This window comes from Oratosquilla oratoria, unplaced genomic scaffold (genome assembly GCF_046742065.1).
Source record: "Oratosquilla oratoria isolate Oo_2021 unplaced genomic scaffold, ASM4674206v1 SCAFFOLD54, whole genome shotgun sequence".
In the NCBI taxonomy this organism is placed as follows: Eukaryota; Metazoa; Arthropoda; class Malacostraca; order Stomatopoda; family Squillidae; genus Oratosquilla; species Oratosquilla oratoria.
In genome coordinates, this window is record NW_027467718.1 from 2,018,329 (window position 1) to 2,025,828 (window position 7,500).

At 36.1% G+C, this 7,500-nt stretch overlaps 1 protein-coding gene across 1 annotated transcript in view; it reads left to right on the forward strand.

Moving 5' to 3' along the window:
- The window catches only part of LOC143023656 (uncharacterized), a 40,211-nt gene that overhangs the window by 4,070 nt on the left and 28,641 nt on the right, over positions 1 to 7,500 (forward strand). The gene's annotated exons all lie outside the window — the stretch shown is intronic.

The following is a 7,500-nucleotide window of genomic DNA, read 5'->3' on the forward strand; positions in this document are numbered from 1 at the left end:
AACATTTCCCTCGTCGAAAGTAATTATACATTATACAAATTAATGAGGAAGCAACATTCCCTCAATGGAGACAGCCCTTCATGTGAGTAAAATAGTACAAATTAAATCATTCTTCATTATACAAAAAAAAAAAAAAAAAAAAAAAAAAATCCCAAGAACTAAAAATATGCCGTGGAATATTTAAATCACGCGAATTTGAGCTAACCCCTCAGTTAAAAGAAAAAATATAAGTACAATTTTATAACTACATTGGTGAGAGGAATTTTCGCGTGTTAAGAATTCAACAAAGTTGATGTTAAATCCTCGGTAAATTAAAGCCCCGTAAATAAATAAGGAGGACAAACAGGTTTTCCCTGTAAATGAGATTTGTGTGATTATACAAAAATTTGAGTTCTCTGTTACATTCCAGTTTTCTAGATTTCAACAGCTATTGAGATAGACATTCCCTCAAGGTGGACAGCTACAGTTCCTGCCAAAAGAAAGATTATATGAAACATCTTCAACACTTGTTAGTGGCAAATTAAATTGATTGTGTCCTAAAGAGAACCGTAGGTGACTGATTTCTATGCAGCAACGACAGTTACGGTCAGCAATAAACCTATGCATGTCAGTCTAGTGCATACCGTGTTGAAATCAAATTATATAAAATGGACATACAATATATATATATATATATATATATATATATATATATATATATATATATATATATATATATATATTTAAATAGAGATTTGGACACATAGAAAAAATGAAAAATTGAGCTCCCATTAAAAGTGAGAATATCAAGCGGTGCTTTCGCGGAAATAATATAAGTTCCCAGTGATGAGGGTATTGATGTATTGGATGATGTTCTACATATCATTAGCACTAATGCTTATAGTACAAAATTATTGTATCTAAAGGAATCAGTTTCTTCTTGCACATTGCATCCCCTCTCTTCGGCTATGGATGAAATGTAATGTTTAACTTAAGTAGTTTGCGTATTCACATATATGAATTCCAATGTAAACGAAATTGTGAAGCGGTGCACTGTATGTCTAACATCATTTTCAATTTGACTTACAGGATTAATACAGGAACCTATTAGACAAACATTGAAGAGCTCTATCCATATTACATAAAATTGGATTAAACAGATTATCTCAATTTCTGCATATGTCAGCCGTGACCGTGAGTGATCAACTTATGTCATTACTACACCAGTGATTGCATGTCATTACGGTATATCGTGTCATAATTTGGATTCTTTCCACGTTTCGTGACCATGGTTTAAATCAAAGAAATTGGAAAGGTCTACGTCTTGCTATTGCAAAACCCAAGACAATATTTGAAAAAAAACTAATTGTCTCATGTTAAAGTGCCGTTCATCCATTGACACATGATAAAATTTCCGTGCGTTATTCGAACGCCGTACATCTGATCAAATATTGCAAGCATTACACAATATAGATTATTCTAAATAAAGAACAATAATAACAAAAAACATGTGAAATGATATGCAAGGGCCATCTGATGCAAATCTTCGCTCACACTGCCGCGATTGAAATCTTATGGACACCGTTAACCTGTTATATGGGATGAGTATACCAACTGATTGAATCAAACCTGTTTTTTGCAAAATGGCTAGGGTGTTGGGAGTGACATTATTAGACTTGAGACCTGTGCGCCGCGATTTTATTCTTCACGTCCTAAGACGGACAGACAAATTACATATCGTTCTTTCCACAACGATTATTTGGACGATTGTGTTGCCTCTGAGACTGTTTTGCAGATACGCAGCGGTTTGTGGGAAAGCACCCACGCTATTCTACCTTGGCCTACGCCTTGGACGAGGCCCTGTCTCTGTCACCTCAAGGATACTTGGACTCCACCTGAGGCCCTGTCTTTGTCGCCTCGGGGATGCATCTTCCATACTATTGACACTGTGAAGATTTGGACCTGCATAGACATAAAAAAAAATATTTCATTTTTATATACGTACTTTTATATATACGTTTTGTCTTAAAGATAATTATATGTATTGTGTCGGAGGTTTTTTCCACTCTGGGCCCATCGTTGCCATGGCCGGTTGATTTCCACTTTGTGGACTTCTATTCTCTCTTAATTCGAGGCCCCTAGAGTTTTTTCCCCTCCTTCAGTCTTGTTTTGTGTTGTGTGTGCTGGGTCGTTGAAGGCTGTGACATTTGTCGTGGCGTGTGGGGACACACGCTTCTTCGGAAGGGGGCTATGTGGTGATTAGTTTGACGACACCACCATCACCACTAGTTGACACTAGTTGATACTAGACAGTGATACTAGTCGATACTAGTTTTCGTCATCGCATCGCGCGCTGGGCATGACGCCTCGCACACAGAGTCCTTCTCGAGTAAAAACATTCTCGAGCCATATGCTGTCTTGTTGAAGTTGCCTTTCTGTAATGGACACGTGATAAGATGTTTACGAAAAGGCATGTGTTCCCATTGGCCATTTTTTAGTATACAGAAAGATTTGGAGCCAATCATGATTAGTTGTAGGAGAAGCCAGCAAGAGTGTAAATTTCAGTCTTCTATGATATTCTTGAGAAGTTACCAGAGAGTCAAGTTCAGTCCTATCTGGAAATTCAAATTATCCAGTTTAACGTTAAATAGTCTATTCTAGACTCAAGTTGGTGTGTCGTGAACCTTAAAGCTTCCTCGCAAATCAGAGGTCTGTATCAATTAATTAAGTCCAGCCTCCCACACCCTCACACCCAATACCATCACAGTCATTCATTACCTATTTTGAATTTAAATGAATAATATCACATGATAATATAAGTCACATATTTAGGAAATATTAGTCTTATTCACCACCAAATGTAAAGTAGTAATTACATGTACATACGTTTGTTCGTGTTCCTTGTTGCTCTAATCATCTTGGCCACAGCTGCCACTGACTTATACTTACATTTATTCGAAATCAAGGATCACGACAAACACGCACGCACACACACACACACACACACACACACACACACACACACACACACACACACACACACACACACACACACACACACACACACACACACACACACACACACACACACACACACACACACACACACACATATATATATATATATATATATATATATACATATTTTCCGTTGAAGCTGTAATGCACCCTGTAAAGAATCTCTTTGACCATTAGTATATATTGTTTTGTTCCTTTGTTGTGCATTTCCTGGAAGTTTTCATATTGTTTTGTTCGGAAAAATGATGTAGTTCTTCACAATATCCCACTTTGGAGTATTTTTTTTTTCTTCATCGTAGTTTTTTTTTTTTTTTTCTTGCTTGCCTCTTTGTGCTTAAGGTAATCAATATTTATCTCCTATTTCTCTGTTTCTCCTCCTATCACATGTCTCTATTATCATTATTATTATTATTATTATTATTATTATTATTATTACTATTATTATATTATTATTATTATTATATTATTATTATTATTATTATTATTATATTATTATTATTATTATTATTATTATTATTATTATTATTATTATTATTATTATTATTATTATTATTATTATTATTATTATTACTATTATATTATTATTATTATTATTATTATTATTATTATTATTGGCAGTAAGGGGAAGATGGGCAGAATATTTTAGGGAGTTGCTAAATGTGAAGGAGGATAGGGAAGGAAAGATAGTTGCAGTGGGAAATGCGAAGAAAATGAGAGTGATGAGTGAGGAGAATGGAGGAGAAATAGGGAAGGATGAGGTGAAGGCAGTTGTAAAGATGATGAAAGTAGGTAAGGCACCTGGTCTGGATGGATGCCATGCAGAATGTCTGAAAAAGGGAGGTTCAGTGATGGTGGACTGGTTGGTGAGGTTATTTAATGTTTGCTGGAGAGAGGGTAGAGTACCGGAGGACTGGAGAAGTGCCTGTATAGTTCCTCTTTACAAGGGAATAGGGGACAAGTGTGAATGTAGTAGTTTCAGAGGGATTAGCCTGTTAAGTGTAGTAGGGAAGGCTTATGGGAGGATCTTAATTGAGAGGATTAGGAGAGGAACAGAAGGAGTAATTGGTGAGGAACAGTGTGGATTTAGGACAGGTAGAGGTTGTGTAGATCAGATCTTTGTGGTAAGACAGATATGTGAGAAAGCTATAGGAAAGGGGAAGGATGTTTTTTGGGCTTTTATGGATCTGGAAAAGGCTTATGATAGGGTAGACAGAAAGGCACTGTGGGAGGTTATGCAGATTTATGGGATAGGAGGAAAGCTTTTGGGAGCTGTCAAGAGTTTTTATGAGAGTAGTAGAGCATGTGTCAGGATTAGAAATGGAGAGAGTGAGTGGTTTGAAGTAAAGGTGGGACTTTGTCAAGGATGCGTTATGTCGCCCTGGCTGTTCAACTTATACATGGATGGGGTGGTGCGAGAGGTGAATGCTAGGGTAGTGGGTCAGGGATTGGAGATGGTTAAAGAAAATGGAGAAAAGTGGGAGGTGAGCCAGCTGTTGTTTGCGGACGACACTGCGCTTGTGGCAGGGTCAGAGGAGGGATTGAGGAAGCTGGTGGCAGAGTTTGGGAGAGTATGTGATAGAAGAAAGCTAAAGATAAATGTGGGTAAAAGTAAGGTGATGAGATGTACAAGGGGTGAAAGTGGCAGTAGACTGGAAGTGAACATTAAGGGAGAGCGACTGGAGGAAGTGGATAGTTTTAAATACTTGGGTGCAAGTGTAGCAGGAAAAGGTGGAGTGAAGGTGGAGGTAGAATGTAGATTGAGAGAAGCGAGTAAATGCCTTGGTGGTTTAAAGAGTGTAATGAGGAATAGACATTTGGGAATGGATGCGAAGAGGAGACTGTATGAAGGAGTGATTGTGCCAACAGCACTGTATGGGGCAGAAACGTGGAATATAAGAGAAGAAGAGAGAAGGAGTTTGAATGTGTTTGAGATGAGGTGTCTGAGAAGTATGGTGGGGGTTACTAGGCTGGATAGAGTGAGAAATGAGGAGGTGAGGAGGAGAACAGGGGTGAAAAAGGATTTGGGAGATAGGGTTGATGAAAGAATATTAGGATGGTTTGGACACATGGAAAGAATGAGTGAAGAAAGACTAGTAAAAGAGGTATGGAAGGCAGATGTGGAGGGAGTGAACATGAGGGGACGTCCTAGGATGAGGTGGATGGATGGGGTGAAGGGGGCTTTGGGGAAGAGGGGAATGTCTGTTGAGGAAGGAAGGGAGAGGACGGAAGACAGAGGTGAGTAGAGAATGGTTGTATATGGATGATGTTGTGACTGCATGAGGAGGAATAGGCGGGGGGGTGGGGGCCGGGGTAGTATGTGTGAGTAAATTTTGACGCAGCCCGAAGGGATTTCTCCCCGTCCTCGCCTTATATGCAGAGGGGGACGGAGAGGGGGGGTCGCCGATTAAATGAAGCGGCCTTGCTGTGGATGTACTGTGTCTTGCGACACTGCTTCTGACCCAGGGCGGTGGGCAGGGTGCAGGGATGACCCGTCATCCAGGAGGTGCTCAGATGAGAGGGAGGGTGGGAGGGGTGTGGAGTGTATCTAGGGATGAAATGGGTGGGAGTGTTTTTATGCCTTTCCCTTTTTGGCTACCTCCCTTGGAAGGGGGAAAAAGCCTTGGTATATGTATGTATGTATGTATTATTATTATTATTATTATTATTATTGTTATTATTATTATTATTATTATTATTATTATTATTATTATTATTATTATTATTATTATTATTATTATTATTATTATTATTATTATTATTATTATTATTATTATTATTATTATCATTATATTAACATTTATTATTATTATTATTATTATTATTATTATTATTATTATTATTATTAATTGTTGTTGTTGTTATTATTATTATTATTATTAATATTATTATTATTATTATTATTATTATTATTATTATTATTATTATTATTATTATTGTTAATATTATTATCATTATTATTATTATTATTATTATTATTATTGCTATTCTTTCACTCTCACACTTCGTCTGCTTTTTCCATGTTTCTTCCCATCTTTCTTTCTGCCTTTTCTATTTCATTTATTACCTGTTTTGTGAGATATTTAATGAATTCTATATTTGCATTATGAGCAATCTTTGATTTTATATATTTCTATATGTTTCATAACCTTCATTCCATTTTTTTAATCAAAACTGAAAATATTAGGTATATGTAAGGTTTTGCAAGGTAATTACGTTCATGATTTATATATTTTTCTCCTATAAATTTTCTGTTTATATATTTCTCAATAACGAATAGTTGGAAACTAATAACAATATACTTATTGAATTTTAAAAACAGTAAGATTTTTATGTACATAAATCTACGGAGTGCACACCAATTTTGAAGATATCTAGAAAATTAGAAAAGGTTTATTTTTAGGGTGTAATAAGCTAAACAAATATTACTTAACCTAACATGACGCTGACTCAGAAGATTGTCTTATACAAAAGAAATATGGTCGTCGATTTCGCGGTCACGTGGGAGTGAGGGAAGCGAGTCGATAAGACTGTGCCTGAGAGAGCTTGGATAGAAATAAATAAGAATTTCCTGTCCTTCAAACTATTTTAGGAGATATTCCGTCTTTGATAATAATTCAAGGCTAGTATCGTTTTTTTTTTTTTTTTTGTGCCAACGCGAAACAATTTTGAAAGGTACAGGACCACAACTGCCACAGACAGAAGCCATCTCGAAAAAAAATGTCGACATTTGGAAACAATTTGCCAACATTTGTAAAACTAAAACAAAGGAATGTGACCTTTCACATCAAAACTGTTCTATATTGAGGGAAAATAACTAATGTTCGATAATGTTTTGAACTTAAGACGATAGAATGGAAAAAACAAACGTAAAAGCAAAACTATTTGGTGAAAATTATTACCATCCGCAAATTTAAAATACGACAAACATGGCACCCTCAAGAGAGCGATGTGCAAATCTTATTAATCATCTTAAAACTGAATAACGTTGCTATTTCTTTCCAACCAATTTTTATTTTGCATAATTTCTTCAAAGTAAAATTATTAAGAGCAAAATAAAGAAATGGTGGGAATGATTACAGCCCACAAAACCTTGAAAGAATAAATATTTCACATCTTGTTGAATATTTCTATGACTTTCCATCTTTCAATTTCTTTTGAAGTTCTTTCATTAATTTCCTCGGTGTATTTTCATTTCTTTTCGACCTCAACCTCTCGTTATATCCTTTCTTGGTATTTACATGCGTGTGCGCATGCGTGTACTCACATAATAACTATCAGAAACGTAACATTACTGGACAATATTTATACACCGAAGGAGCTTACACACGTCAGGTCTGATTCTTTATTCCCCATCATTCATACCTATCGTCTTTATTTTGTTCATGGTTCCAGCTTGTGGTGTATCATCCTGTAAGCTATATCGGGAGTTGAAAAATCAATACAGAAAACTATATTCAAATGTCCTCCACACGTGTTGCCTTTTTATCTATTACCATGACCGTG